The sequence below is a fragment of the Pantherophis guttatus genome, chromosome 5 (genome assembly GCF_059756535.1).
Source record: "Pantherophis guttatus breed Tessera chromosome 5, ASM5975653v1, whole genome shotgun sequence".
Lineage (NCBI taxonomy): Eukaryota > Metazoa > Chordata > Lepidosauria > Squamata > Colubridae > Pantherophis > Pantherophis guttatus.
In genome coordinates, this window is record NC_142067.1 from 107,655,485 (window position 1) to 107,672,197 (window position 16,713).

At 39.9% G+C, this 16,713-nt stretch overlaps 1 long non-coding RNA gene across 1 annotated transcript in view; it reads left to right on the forward strand.

Moving 5' to 3' along the window:
- The window catches only part of LOC148113551 (uncharacterized), a 53,683-nt gene that overhangs the window by 33,448 nt on the left and 3,522 nt on the right, over window positions 1-16,713 (forward strand). The window contains exon 3 of the long non-coding RNA XR_015734564.1: window positions 16,532-16,596. This is a non-coding gene — a long non-coding RNA (uncharacterized LOC148113551). The remainder of the gene's footprint in view (window positions 1-16,531; window positions 16,597-16,713) is intronic.

Here is a 16,713-nt window from a genome sequence, read left to right on the forward strand (position 1 = left end):
TTTTAATCTCTCAAGTTCAGTTGATGTCCTCTAGCAGACTCTACCTTCTTGAATTTCATTTTTAGATCCTTTAGGCTGCGTATATCTGTCAAACAGAGGTAATGATTTTAAAGTGCTAATGCTTAGGAGGCTAAGGGAGAAAAAAAATAACACTGAAATATATCCTTGGTTGATTAAATTACCACCTCCAGCTACTCTACCTCCTTATGTTCAAACTGATTTCCTTTTCTGCTTTCCAAGTGCTGAATCTAAAAGATGTGGAAGATGTAATTTAATGGCAAAACATGTAGAAATCTTTACACAAGGACATTTTCTTTTTGACTCTGTGCCTATAAGATAGAGTTTCTAGATACCTAGAAGGATTTTCAATTATACTCAGCCACTAGGCTGACCTGAGGCCGATGGGAGATTTTGTACACTGGTACTGACATATAATTAAGGCTAAAAAAAGAAAAATAATATCTCTGACATAAAACATTCAAATTTTCAGTATAATTTCTCCTTTACTTTCCTCGACATGTATCTCTGCTTTAAAAGAAATGTCTGCACTTGTCAATTTCTGCATAACGGATTCCTTTAATATTGGGGTGTAGGTTGTTCTGTCTGTCCTGTGGCAGTCATGTTCTATTTCTTTGTAGTTTTATTATTAAATTGGTACCTCCCAAAATAATCAACAGATAGTTATTATCAGCATAACTACATTTTGGAGGTAGGTTCCTCTTACCTCCAGTCCTGCTTGCAGGCTTAAAATAATAATAATAATAATTAGATAATACTATTCTTATGCAGAAGCTCTTCAAGCAGCTCCCTCATCACATCTTATTCCTACTGTCATCATAAATTGCATTACCTCCCTAGAAATGATTTTTTTTCCCCAGATGGCAGAGAAAAGTCCCCTAATATCACCAACATGGATTGTGGTAGTTATGGAAACAACTGAATCTGGTACCACTGGATAGGGAATAAAATATGGCACAGAGGCTCTTCCTTTATAATAAAGGCTACACATATGTTAAGGATATTGTTGTTGTGTTACCAACCAGCAGAGTAAATGCACAAGGAAACGTTGCTGAGAGCAATGAATAAGAGATATACAAACTGGTTTATCAAAAGCTTACTTTTTAGTAGAAAAACAGTCTCATAGTCTTTAAACAAATTCCAAGTCTTTGCCAGTAAATCAGTCCAGTAGTTACAGATATCTTCTTACCAAACAGACATTAGTTGGTTAGAATAACAAACTCACTCTGGTTCACAAACCACGATGGTAGCAGATCCATCAAACGATGATTAGCAGATAGCAACTTATCTCAATAGTAGCATATCATACTCTGGTAGCATATCACATCAGCTTCATCATCAAACTGAATACGTTACAGTACCTTGCTTAAATACTCTCACAACCAGTCATTACCTAATTACAGCATGACTCAGCATTACAATGAATACCTTTAAAGTAACATAATACATTTACAGATTAAAGTTACAGTACACATATATTACCTGGACAACATAGTTAGGCTCAAACCATATCCTAACAACGTAGACCAGGCCTTAATCATAAGAGACGAAAATGAGAATGATAAAGAATGACTGGATTTAAAGAAGAACATGCAGACATTTCGATCTTCGACATTCGACCTTTTAATTTTTATGATAGGCACAAACATCACAGTGGCTATTTAAACAGTTTTAAAACATGTAGGAATTTTGTCCCACATGTTCCATTTACTTGGATTCACATACACTCAAATGAATTCAGGAACACACAGCAAAAAAGAGAGAACCATGACATGGCATATTTAATTGAAGTAAAATGGCAATACCCAAGCATCTAACTATTAGATTCTCTTCCTCTCACTAAACACGTTGAAATCCAGGTCTAGAATTTCTCTCTTTTTTTTATGCACAACCAAAATCACAGCCCTTCCCTGTTCCGAAAGACATTCCGAAACCAAAATATGTGTTTTGTCTCTGGAAAAAAAAGTGAAAACTGCACATTATAATGCTACACAAATAGTTCATTTGCCCTCTCATCTCTGCAGAAATGCATTCCTATAGTCCGTCTTCTTGCAGATAAAAAGTACACTAAGAGTAATGCCTCTTAATGTTCTCTTGCACCTATGCACTGCATAGGTACAAGAGAACATTACACTGCATTGTGTATACTCATCTACACAATATCTGGCCATTCAGATATGGAATTTGGGCTCTGGGCTTGAGTAAAAATAGGTATGCTAATTCTACATAGATTTGTGCAATACGTGCACCACAGGTGTGGGGTTGACTCCTGCAGAAACATACACGTATTGTATGTGCTTTTATGCATCTACATACTCCGATCAGGTCTACTTGCAAATACAGGTGCTTTTTTCAAAAGATTTTTTTAAAAAAAATTCTGCCTTTTGTTATTTTTATGAATAACTGAAAAGTACTCTTTCCTCCTCCAGTTTCTTCCTCAACAGCGACTCTGTGAGGTAGGTTGGGCCGAGAGACGGTAGGTTGGCCCAAACAGCTTTCATGCTTAAGGTGGGACTTTGAACTCATAATCATTTGGTTTCTAGCCTGGTTCCTTAACAACTAGACTAAATTGGGTTTTTTTATCTTATGTCCTTGTTGTTGTTGTTTTTCCAGGTAGGAGTCCATAAACAGGTCTTTCCCAGAATGACAAAATATAGACACTTATATTCATTGGCACAAAGATGCCCAATACTTTCCCTTCAAAATACATCCATTGTAGGCTTATCCCAAGTTCATTTTGAAGGATTTCTGTATCACTTCACACCTAAGAGAAGCCAGTAAGTATGGGTGCCTAGTTCCTCAAAAATAACCCAAACAAATATCCTGTTAAATTCCAATGCTGCTTCTATGATGCCCTTCCCAAACACTCTGATTTCTTTTTTTTGCTCCAAGAACATCTACTTATGTACAGATTACCAGGGACCTCTTCGGTCTCCACTAAACATTTCTCCTGGAAGAAACACCCGGCTAGAAGAAGACATGGCTTCTTCATGGGCAAAAAGGCAGCAGGCTTTTGAAAAACAGCCATATATGTCGCCGTCTGTGCTGACAGGACTCATGATTCACATACCCAGCAATGGGTTTATAGGGAGGGGTGTTGATTGTCCTATTGAGATGCATTCAAATGAAGCTTCAAAATGTAGGAACTCCTAAGAAGCTGCATTCAAGGTTCCTCCCTTCCTTTCACCAGCAGAAGTAAAGATCCAGGATGGTCTTGTATGTGTGTGTATGTCTGTGTGTTCTCTCCAACTGCCCCTCAAAACCAGAGCTGGGGTAAGGGAGAAAATGAGGCCATGTGGGTACATTCTTTGTCCTCTTCCCAGCCATCACAAAGTCAAGGAAAAGTTTCAGGGCTGGGCAAACACACCTTCTCTACCTAAGGGGTATTTTTTATCTATTTTTTAAAAAAAAAAATGAAGACCCCACCCCAGAAATGAATAAAGCCCCACAATGGGGGAGGAGGGGACAAATATGGAAGGAGAAGAGAAGAGAGGAAGGGAAAAGTGGATGGGAAAGAAAGAAGGAAGGAAAAGCAAATGGAAATGAGTGAGACAAAAAAAAAAAAAGCGAAGAGAACAAGAAACGAGAACAAGAGGGGGGAAAAAGAAGCAATATTTTCCTTGATAAAAATGCACAAAAGGGAAGATGAACTTTGTTCTTTTTTTCTCTTTCTCCTCTCCTCTCTTTTGCTGCTTTTCGCCTCGCAGCACGCCAGCCTAAGCTGAGAGCTGTAATGTCATTAAATTGCAAATGCTTTTTCATTTCCGACACACACTGTTTACTTATCTGGCAAAAACATATGTTGGAAGGAATCCGTTAAATTCTGCCCATAGCCTTGGGTAAAAGTGCAATGGAAACGGACCCAGGGAGCGTCCTCTTTCTTCTCCTTTTAGCACTTCCCTTATCTACAAGCCTGCTTCGCAGCAAACTGGCTAGTTCAATGAAAAATGAAGATACAGCCGGAGATTACAGAAGAACAGTGAGCAAAAAATTCCTGGAGAGAGGGTCACTTCATTGCAAATGATTTCACTTCTCTAGATCTGCATAAATTACTATTTTTAAGGCATCTCCAAAGTCTGTATATTTTTCTCACTCTGTCAAACATTTAATTTCACGCCCCGTGTTCTGAATATGCTAAAATGCATATCTCTGATGCACCTTTAAGCCAGAAAAACGAATGCAAAATTGAAGATAAAATGATGTGATTTGCACTACAAGCCTATTACTTGAGGTATTTACATATAGTTTACCTCTGCAGTTCTGAGAATGATTTATTTTTTTTCCCTCACCCAAAAAAATAATAAAAATAAAAATCGGGATTAAACTCATATAAATATGTATAAATCTTTGTTTAGAAAATAGATTTTGCAGCTGTCGTGTCAAAAAGTTCTTTTAAGATTCTGGGAAGAATTTTCCTTTCAGCGTTAACTGAAAAAAAAAGGAAGAAGAAGAAAGGAAATTGGAACAGCCCTCTTTGGCAAGAAAACACGAACGTTTTTTCCTTAATATTCCTCTTCCCTCTCCCCAAATTAACCCGATTTCCTTTCTCCCCTGCCTTCCACTTCCCTTCCTAAAGTCATTTGGAGTCTGCCTTCCCACCGATCGCAGCTGCGTGGATCCGGTTTGGGAGTTCCCGAAACATATATATATATATATATATTATTCCCACCCGTGGAAACGCAGCGCAAAGAGTTTGAGCGGGGAATTCTTGGAAAGAAGCGCCGCCGATGGGATCCGACTAGTGGCCCTCGAGGGGGCTTCTTCTTTAAGAGCGTTTTGAGATCCGGAGCCTCTCCTCCTGCCTGGCTTCCTTCCTTCCTTCCTTCTTTCTTTCTTTCTTTCTTTCTTTCTTTCTTTCTTTCTTTCTTTCTTTCTTTCTTTCTTTCTTTCTTTCTTTCTTTCATAACGGAGCAAAAAAGGATTTCGCGAGGCGTTGCTGCCTTCCTTCCCCACCTATTCCACACCCCTCCGGCCCCGCGGAAAGAAACTAACGCCGTTGCGATCGGGGGGGGGGGGCAGGCGGACTGGTTAAACTGGGCTCGGATGCGGCTGAAACAGCCCTGGAAGAGAAGCTGCCCCTTCAAGGACCAAAGAAAAGAGGGGAGAGGGCGGGGGGGCTTTGGCCAAGGGTGGGGCGGTGGGGGGGCTAAGAGGGAAGAGAGTGGGCTGGCAAAGCGGGGTTTGCGGGCTCTCAGGAGGTGCCAAAGGACCGTTAGAAAAAGAGGTAACCAGAACCTTCCAAAGCCCCTTGCAAAAATTCACACTTTCTCCCACCCTCCTGGGGTGTTTTCCAGTGTCAGTGAACATATACAACAAACCAAGTGCCGCACATTAAATGGCATGGACTTTGAAAGACTGTGTATGTGTAAAACTGAGACAGACACTTACTTTTGGATATAAGACAAACTTACAGAGCAAGTGTGGTACTTGGGCATGAAAAAATATACACAGGATAAAGTTATATGAAATTAAATATATATATATTGTATGGGATGGTTTCAGAACCATTTTTTTAAAAAAATTTGATTTATATGCCGCCCTTCTCCGGAGACTCAGGGTGGCTTACAATGCGTTAAGCAATAGCCTTCATACTTTTGTATATTTTTACAAAGTCAGCTTATTGCCCCCACAAACTGGGTCCTCAATTTACCCACCTTAGAAAGGATGGAAGGCTGAGTCAACCTTGAGCCTGGCGAGATTTGAACTTACTAATTGCAGACAGCTGGAGTTAAATTACAATGCATTAGTCTGCTGAGCTCCAATTCAGCGGCCGTTCTCTCCTTGGTGCTGCATCCTTTAGGAAAAAGAAAAGAAAAAGAAAATCACAACATTTACAAAAATGGCTTCAGTTTAAGCTATTTGTATGATATGATTAGATATAAGAAATGATAAAAAGGACAATTATTTCATTGTTAGTCTCTCTTGAGATAACTGACTCCAAATTTGCATATTCAGAGAGAAAACACACACACAGAGAGAGACAGAAAAAAACTTTTATTACAAAGCTGCCTTCTCTAAAACCTGGTGTCTTAACCATCGTTTTACTCTCTCCCTTCTAAAGCAAATGATTTAGCACAGTTTGAGGGATGCGTACTACGCATCTGTGTTAAAAGCTCCAATGTTATGGGGCCATCACCATCTCCAGGCTTTTTGTTCTTTTCCTGTGGAAATGTGATGACGTTTTGACATATTTGGCTGTGTGGTTCAGGCAAGAAGAGAAAACAGGCAGGGAAGGAGAACCTATGGAATCCTTTCTAACTCAGTAACTAGCATTAGCCTTAGGAAGTGCCTGCATTTGTTCTGCATAGCACAGTAATGTTGTGTGTATGTTTCTGCTATCGTCTTCTACTGTATCTACTGTGAACTAGGTAGCCCAGAGCAGGCTGCCATCCTGGGACTTGTGTCCGAGGAGAGTCACATTTCCAACTTGGATTTTCTTTTGCTTGCTTCTTCCTCTTTATTTATTTTACTTCCTTTTTGTTCAGTCTGCTCCCCCCCCTCAAAGAGTTATCATGCTCATAGACTGACAGACGGACAGAGTCCCAAGCCTTTTGCATCATTTCTTTATGTTGCCTAATCCAACACTTTCTTGGTTTGGGAAAATCATAAAAAGGGCTGTGTTGGGAGAGTTCACAATAACTATGATTTGTAAATACAGAATATTGCATCTGTCAATCCTGGTAATATCACTAAAATAAATACTGCATATAGCATAACAGGTAGGGTACCTGAAGGCCTATCCTCACATCCCATGAACTGCATCATGAAAGTATCTTCCTGACATTGCCTTCATCCCATCCCCAGCACATATGGAGTCCGGTCAAGCTGTTTTCCCTTCTCCCAAATCTTGCCAAATGGACCACCTGGGATGCTGGACATGACCCAGTCAGGAATTGGGATGGAGACCATCTGAAGCTGCTGCAGACATGAAGCCTTGTCTCCAACCACTAGGCGCTGTGCTCCACGGTGATCTCTTTTGGGTTGCAGGACTGGGCTCCTGGCTTCGATACAGGGATTCTGCAGGAGTAATGCACCATTCCAGATATGATGCACTTAACAACATGGGCTTAATATTCTTCTGGAAGAGTGCTAGAGCTGTTTTAAACACCTTCAGCACTTGTGACTCATGTGCTCCACTGACTCGTAAACTGAGCTATTTCTTGAAACAGGATTAGCCAAATTTTTGGCAGAGCACTGGATCTATATCTATAGAATTAGCCAAGAATAATAGACCTGAAGTTGATATTGAATTTGATTTATAATAGGAAAAAAAAGTTTCAAAACCATAGTCAGTACCTTAAGATGTAAACTCTGTTTTTATGTCAGATTTCTTTTAATGATCATCTTACTACAAAGCAGGGATAATACTTGTTTCCCCGAAAATAAGATCCTGTCTTATATTTTTTTGAACCCTGAAATAAGTGCTTGGTCTTATTGCCATGTGCTCAAAAGCCCGATTTGGTTTATTATCAGGGGATGTCTTATTTTGGGGAAAACAGGGTAGTCTAGTAAATAAAAGTGTCGGTCAGTGGAGATTTTGTCATGTTATAGAAAATATGGAATTCTTTTCTATTTTGTCCACTCTGGTGCCAAATTCTCTTAATCCTGAGTAGGAGTAGAATAATCTCCTGGCCAGGATTATGGGAGGGGTCTCCAATATGCTTTCCAGGTTTGGAAGACTAAATTAGAAAAAAAAATATGAATGCCTTATTCACAATCCTTCATAAATTTAGTTGAGCATTCAGGTTTCCCCTAATTTTGATTTAGAAATGAAAATAGGATTTAATGAGGATACAGAAATATGAAGCTAAAAACTAGCGGTCCAAGGACCACTAGCATAAAATGAAAATAGATAAATATGAAATTGTACTGATGAAAGGATGCAAATGAGTCTACATTATATTGTCAGCCCATGGTCAGAATTTATCTGACAGATGAACATGTAAGGCAATCAGCAAGGGCATTATTTAAATTGCAATAGGATTTAGCATTATTATTTTATATTCTTTTGATTGTGCTGACTTGCTACCCCCTTGCAATTTATTATGTTTGGAGGTATACAAGACCCTCTTAACATATGTTCTATCAATATTTCCAAGAGGAAACAGGAAAATGTTGTGTTATGTGTGTATATCAGGGGTGGGTTCTACTTACCTTTACTACTGGTTCGCAACGGGTACGCGCATGCGCAGAAGCGTTCTGATGATGTCGGGGTTGGTGGGCGGAGCCTCCCACCGGTTTTAATACTGGTTCTATAGAACCTGTGCGAACCGAGGACAACCCACCACTGGTGTATATGTATGGTTACTGTACATTGCTTAGCCTATCATTATAAAGTGAGCAGGAATGCTAGAAAAGCAAACAAGTTCTATAAGTGCATATGAACATCCGTGTGGTGAGATTAGCCAATGAATATTAAAGTGGCTTAGAAAGCCAGTTGAGTATTCCTGAAAACGATAATATCTTGACTTTTTTAAGGAAAATATATACTTGGGAAAGGTAGCTTCCTACTTGTCTTTGTAAATCCTCTGAAATAATACGAAATTTTTAAAAGTGCAATTCCATTTTGGAATATATGGGTAGACTTTTTATATTTATATCACAGGAAGCATTACTTGCATACTAGTTGGTTTTATTCAGGCCACATTTGCACATGAGTAACAGCAGCTTTTAAAGGAGGACATAGAAAAAAAAATCTTTGCACAAAAAAGAACGATCAGGATGGCAAAAGCAAGCCATGTACAGAATAGCTAAATAACTGGGAAGGGAGAGTGGTGGAGAGTCATCCTTTAAATATCTGAGAGATCTTCATGCAGAATATGAAGGGCAGGGCTCAGTTACTGCATGAAAGTGGAGAAAAGGCGATTTCAGGTAAATTTTAGGATAAACATTTGACCAGAATACGTAAGCTAGTATTTTGGCTAAGCAGACTGTCTCAGGGTTAGGATAAAGATAAGTTCTCCTTAAAGGAGACATTTAAACAGAGACCAGTCAGTCACCATTTAGAGCACGAGTCTCCAACCCCCAGTCCGTGGACTGGCTTCAGTCCACGGCATGTGTTGTGGCCCACCAGCGGCCGGCGTAGATTGTGGCTGATTCCGATGACGAGGAGGCTGGTGTGGGGTCACACCAGCAGCCTGTGCAGCCGGCGCTCACGTCGGACAGCAAGGAGGCTGAAGAGGATGTGGTGTCAGAGGCAGAGACTCAGCCAGGGCCTTCAGAACCTCCAGAGGCTCCTTCAAGTGGAGAAAGTGAAGTGGAGGAGCCTCTCCTCAATGCTCGAGCATGCCGGGCTGCCAAAAGGCAGGAGTGGCTACTCAGGAGGAGGAGGTTTCCTCGAGAGTAAGGTTTGAGGATAGGACTTAGCCTATTTAAGTCACATGCAGTTAGTAATTTCTTGCTGGAAACAATGTGTCGTTATTACACAGCATTTTGGAGAGTGTCTTATCGTATCTTGTTTTCTGGGCTGGTTACCAACCTTTGCCGGGCTTTGTTTATTCTTGGTACGTTATAACTTTGATAAGGACCGTTGGTGTGTGTCACAATCCTTGGGAATCCAGAGCTGGGGCAGAACAGCATGACAGAAACCGGGCCGTGCAAACAAGTGAAGCCCCATCCGCGGGATTCAGGAAGCACATGAAACCACATACCCTCCAGTCCATGGAAAAATCTCTCTCCACAGAACCAGTTCCTGTTACCCAAAAGGTTGGGTGGGGGGGGCACTGATTTAGAGAAATTGATTCATACAGCCTCCCCACACATTTATTTGTACTACTTTGTGCTCATTTAGAGACAAAGATCTGACTTTGTCCCCAGCCCTTGTTAGAGGGTTAGTGGTGGGTGAAAGACCCTTTGGATAGTGTCTTGTTTTTTTTTTTTTAAGTAATTGTTGTTTTTTTCCAGCCTACTGATGATTTTTGACTCTTTGTAGTATTTTTCTTGTTCTATTTTGTAAGCTCAGTCATAACAGACTGGGGTGTCAACAATCAATCGATCTTAGCATCACTACACTGGAAGAAACTATTTACATCAGAATCTCCCAACCTTGAGAACTTTCAGATGTGTGGACTTCAACTGGGATTATGTGAGATATGTACACAGCTCAAAGTCCTTGAGGTTGGAAAAAACTGATTTAGACCATGATATTCAATTCTCTTGAGTGCAGGAATTCAATCCACTGCTGCTCAACCTTACTTGGATGCATTCAGTGAAAGGGAGGTCAGAAGTCCATGAGTAACTCAACTGTACTGTACTACGCACAGGTTCGCCTGAACTGTACTACGCACAGTTTCGCTTGGTGCGCCAGTTGCGCCCTTTCCTCGACAGGGATGCCCCCCATACGGTCACTCATGCTCTCATTATTTCTTGGCTGGATTACTGCAATGCCCTCTACATGGGGCTGCCTTGGGGTGCATCCAGAGGCTCCAACTGGTCCAGAATGCGGCTGCGCGGTTAGTTACAGGTGCTTCCCGTTACTCCCATATAACACCATTGTTGTGCGAGCTGCACTGGTTGCCAGTGGTCCTCCGGATCCGCTTCAAGGTGCTGGTGCTCACCTATAAAGCCCTTCCTGCATGGGCCCGGGGTACTTGCAGGACTACCTCCTACTGGCCTCCCACTGCCCAGTGCGCTCACATAGGACTGCCCTCCTCTGGGTCCCATTGGCCAGACAGTGTCGGCTGGCAGCCCCCAGAATGCGGGCATTCTCTGTGGTCACACTGACCCTCTGGAATGGTTTACCCACTGGGCTCCGGACGGCCCCCGACCTCTGCACCTTCCGCGCCGACCTAAAGACATGGCTCTTTCAGCAAATTCCCTGATCTGCCGTGCATTTTAATTTGGGGCATTTGGGGTTTTTAAATTGGATTTTAACATTTTAATTCTATTTATTGTTGGGTTGTTTATTCTGTGAGCTGCCCCAAATCCCTCGAGAGAAGGGCGGCATATAAATATGACACTCAATCAATCAATCAATCAATGTGCAAAAGGATTACTATTACTGTTAAGAATATTATCCTAATATATAGAATTGTCTGTAGTTTAGGTATATGCAGTCCTACTGTATGTCTCTATGTATTTCTGTGTGACAAGATCCTTATATGAAATCCTTAAAAACAACTTCTATTACTAGAAGTCAACATGCATTTGCCAAAAACAAATGTCAGACAGGTCTTATTTCATTCTTTGTGACTAAATGCTGTGGACCAACAAAATGCTATGGACATAATATACTTGGATTTCATTAAGGCACTTGACAAAGTAGATCACAGCCTACTTCTTACTAAATTAGAAAAATGTGGGATAGACAGCATCACCACCAGATGGATTTGTAACTGGCTGACCAACCACACTCAACTTGTAGTCCTCAGTGGAACTACATCAACATGGAGGAAAATAAACAGTGGGGTACCCCAAGGTTCTGTCTGAGGCCCAATACTCCTCAACATCTTCATAAATGATTTAGATGAAGGGATAGAAGGGGAACTCATCAAATTTGCAGATGACACCAAGCTGGGAGAAATAGCAAACACTTTAGAACAGGGGTGTCAAACTGGATTTTTCCGAGGGCCAGATCAGCATTGTACTTCTCCTCCGTGGGCCGGCTGAGGGGGGGCAGACAGAACAGAGGCCTCCTGCAGCACCCTGCCGGCCAAACAGGGCACAGGAGGGCCACACACGCCCCCCCCCCCCGTGCCCCATGTTGGCTGCCAGAGGCACCACTGGCCAGTCCTTTGCTATTTCCAGGCCGGTACCATGGGCCAGATTTAAGCACCCTGCAGGCCGGATCCAGTCCGTGAGCCTTGAGTTTGACACCCCTGCTTTAGAAGATAGGCTCAAGATCCAGAAGGATCTTGACAGACTTGAACCTTGGGCCCCTTCTAACCAAATACAATTCAGCGGTGAGAAAAGTATGGTTTTATACTTAGGCAAGAAAAACTAAATGCACAGGTATGGAATGTGTGGTACCTGGCTCAGCATCAGTGAGAGGGAGCTAGGAGTCTTACTCAATAATCATAATAAGTATGAGCGAGCAGTGTGCTGCAGCTGCCAAAAAGGCCAGTGAGATCCTAGGCTGCATCAACATAGGGATCGAGATAAAAATAAATATCAACATCATGTAAAGTGTTAGTACTGCTTTCTACTGCACTGGTAAGACCACACTTGGAACACCGTGTCCAGTTTTTGTCACATTTTTGATACACAAAAGACGTTGAGACTCTAGAAAGAGTACAGAGAAGAGCAACAAAGATGATTAGGGGACTGGAGGCCAAACTGTATGATGAATGGTTGTTGAGACTGGGAATGTTTTAAGTCTAACGAAGAGAAGATTAGGGGGTGACATGATACCAGTCTTCCAATATTTGAGGGGCTGTCTGACAGGAGTGCTATTCTTCAAAGCACCAAAGGGCAAGACAAGAAGTAATAGAGGGAAGCTTAACAAAGAGAGATCCAACCTAGAATTAAGAAGAAATTTCCTGTCAGTGAGAATAATTAACTGGTGGAATGGCTTGCCTTCAGAAGTTGTGGGTGCTCCATCACTGGAAATTTGTAAGAAGAGATTGGATAGCTATTTGTCAGGAATGGTGTTGGATCTCCTGCTTGAGCAAGGGGTTGGACTAGAAGACTTCCAGGGTTCCTTCCAACTCTGTTATTCTGTCAGATGCTGTCATAAACCCTGTCAATCTTTTCAAGATAAAACCAATTTGGTTTCTTCAGTACCTTCTCATAAGATTTATTGTCCAACCTTGGTTGCCCTTCTTTGAATCCTCCTTAAACCAAAGTGCCAGAACGGGATATAGTTTACAAAGTAATGTATGAACCGTGTAGAATAAAGTAGGACTGTTATTTTCTGTGATGTGGAAAAAATATATTTTTAATGATGCATCCTAAAATTGCATGGGCTGGCTTGTATTCAGCCTACTCTGATTTTCACATGCACTATTGCCAAATCAAATAACTTCCAACCATTTGGTTGTTTTCCTAAATAAAGAGCTTTGAATATGTTTCCTCTAAAACACATTGTTTATTTTTTTTCCAGCCACTTGTCTAACTACTGAAATCTTCGTCAATTCTCTTTTCTTCCCATGAAAACGAATGATCTCATCCAACAGTGGAGATTTGCTAAGCATTCCTTTCTCCCAATCACAAATAAAAATCTTGAAGAACATTGAATCCTGTTGTACTTTAGCCAGCTTGCCCTTCCAATGAGAGGAAGAACTCTGGACGAATATAGTTTTCAAGCCAGCTGTTGGCCCAGTTAATAGTCTTGCCATCCTGTCCTCCCTTTAACTAGCTTGTTAATTAGAGTGGTCGTGGGCATTTTGTCAGATGATATAGAGTGCAGATCCTATTTTGGCTGATGAGCTGATCTCTTCGGTCCCGTTCAGCGCTACAGTACTGTAATTATTGCAACCTCAGCTATGAATGCCAACCAAGTAATATGCAGGGATAGAAAATTTCAGAAGTTTCAGCCTACAGCTCTCATAATCATTTATCACTCAACATGCGGATTGGGGTTTCTGGGAACTGAAAAGTGACAAACTCTGGAGAACAGGAGTTAGGACACTTGTGCAAAACTGCTGTTTGTGTGTGTGTCCATGTGTGCATCTAACTATTCTTAAAACGAATAGGAAACTAGCAACTGAAATCATTCTGTTCTATCTTAAGCCACCCAAGTGTTTCACTGCTCATACTTACAGTTCCCGACTTTAGATTAAATCCAATCTCGCTCCTACCCTTATCTCACAGCTATTTTATCTGAATATATTTATTTAAAAAGTCACCCACTGACCTCCCTTATTTTGGGCTGCTTTTGCTGCCTATCACCCCAATCCATATTTGAGCTCAGTGACTGCTTGGCGGAGAACCATGAGTTTCAGAAAAATGATTGTAACATAGGCACAGCAGGCAGCATTCAAAGTAAAATATATCGTTTCCATTTTTATTACTTTAAAAAGACCTAAAGCAGTAAAATCATGTAACTGACTAATCACTTGCCAATTTTTTTCTTTTTTAATCTAATATATATTAATTTATTACCCTGCCAAAATGCAAATGAAATTGGTCTGCTTCCAACCTCCCTTCCATTACAGCACAATTTAAGGTCTTCATAATGTGGATAAAACATTTTTTCCTAATAAAAACATTCCCCCTTGCCTGTTTGAATGCTGTTTTGCAAGTTTCAGCCTGAAGCAAAAATTCAGCCTGAAGGAATTGAACATATATATATATATATATATATATATATATATATATATATATATATATATATATATATATATATATATATATATATATATATATATATATATACACACACACACATACATACATATATATACACACACATACATACATATATATATATATATATATATACACACACATACATACATACATATATATATATATATATACACACATACATACATACATACATATATATATATATATACACACATACATACATACATACATACATACATATATATATATATATACACATACATACATATATATATATATATATATACACATACATACATACATACATAGACACACATACACACACACACACACACACATATATATATTCTTGAGTGCCATATACGGCACTCAAAGATGGGTCAATATTTATAAAAGACTACAAACACACACACATATTATCTATCTATCTATCTATCTATCTATCTATCTATCTATCTATCTATCTATCTATCTATCTACCTACCTACCTACCTACCTACCTACCTACCTACCTACCTACCTAATCTATCTCATATATATATGTTTTTTAATATTTGTATTTGCATTTTATGTTTTTTAATTCTGGCTGTACACCGCCCTGAGCCCTCAGGGAGAAGGGCGGTATATAAATTTAAAATAAAATAAAATAAAATAAAATAAAATAAAATAAAATAAAATAATATATATATTCACACACACATATCTCTCAATGACACACACACACACCTTTTATAAATATTGACCCATCTTTGACTGCGTTGTATGTATTCAGTTTATGTATTGTAATTCAGACCTCAATTGTCTTAAAGAGGATCACAGGCCAAAGAGATGTTTGTCAAATAAATTACTAGTCTGATTGCCCTTTTAGTTCTACCTACCACATCAAACAAGCGAAATGATGGCCCTTTTGAGACTGCCTGTTTGCACAGTTTTCCCTGGTGGGGTTTCTTAGTGTACCGTGAAATACTCATTAGCCAGCATAAATACACTCCTCATTGTTTTATTCTAAAAGGGGAAATACGGTTGAACCTTTCCACCATTTTGTTTTCAATATGTACACTTTAATTCAGCAAGCATTATGCCTCATATCAGTTCCAAAGAAATAGAACAAATAGAACAATCTGTACTTCATCTGCACACACCCACACACCTACACGTATACACACACACACACACACACACACACACACACACACACACACACACAGGTTTTATTACAGCACTGACATTTCCTAGGTATTGGAATAATGCAGTGCAAATTTATTTCCAGATAGAAAATAGGATTCATTCTTCTCTTTTGTAGATCAAGTTGGGCAAAGGGCTGTTGTCCTTTCCTTTTGTTGAGCAGGTGCGGGCTCTGCACTGGGAGGTGTGTGAGTGTGAGTGTGCGTGTGTGCAAGGTGTCATAAAAGCTCATAGGTCAACCTGACTTCTGATCAGCTCAGCAAGGTTATGATGTAAATGGTTGAAGGCAGAGACTTACCAACTGATTTTCAAACTGGCAAATTCAAGATGCTGTATATACTTATCAAAGTTGAGCTGGACCAAGATACAACTCGTGTCATTATTCAACGCTAAAGCCCAAAATCAAAGTTTCATTCTTTTCCACTTCAAGCACAAAGTTCAGAATAATCTCCATGTGGAGATTATTCACATAGCATTATATTCTTTTCTTTAAGCAAAATTGCCATTTTTTGCCATTTCAGCCAACTCCATCAGCTTCTGCAGCCATTCGTCCATAGTGGGAATCAAAGTGTCCTTCCACTTTTATGCGTACAATAATCTTGCTGCTGTCAACATCTATAGTACCAAAGTTCCCATTTTTTTCCCCAAGTCTTTTTTCATTAGACCCAAAAGGAAAGTTTCTGGTTTCATTTTTATCTTCGTTTCCCAAATTTTCTGTATTAAAATATGAATCATGCTCCAAAATTTTTGTTGCTTTATCGTATATCCACCATAGATGATAGAAAGTCCCTTCTTTACTTTTACACTTCCAACATTCATTTGAAATACCTGTATACATATTAGATTAATTTATCTGGTGTCAAGCCTTCATGGGCCCTCACGTCCCCCCCCCCGGGGTTCGTGGACCACAGGTTGAAAAACCACTGATATAAAGGTTCTCACATTGTGTTACATCATGTCCCGTTTAAGAATAATTTATTAAATAAACCACCATTGGCCAGGGCCATAAAGCGGGCTCATTCATAAAGTATGGTTGACAACTTAGTATCTGGGTTCACTTATATTTTCTTTCTTTTATAAGATTTATAGACCGCCTCCTTCAGAAGGTTCTAAGTGGAGGGCAAAGTCAGCCACAGTATAAAGCAGGTAAGGTTAAAAAAAGTGACAAGGTTTTTTATTTTTTAAAAAAGGAAAGTATCAGCTCAGTTCTGGATGATTTTATGCACATGAAGCTTTCTTGGCAATAAGTTGTAAGTGCACCTA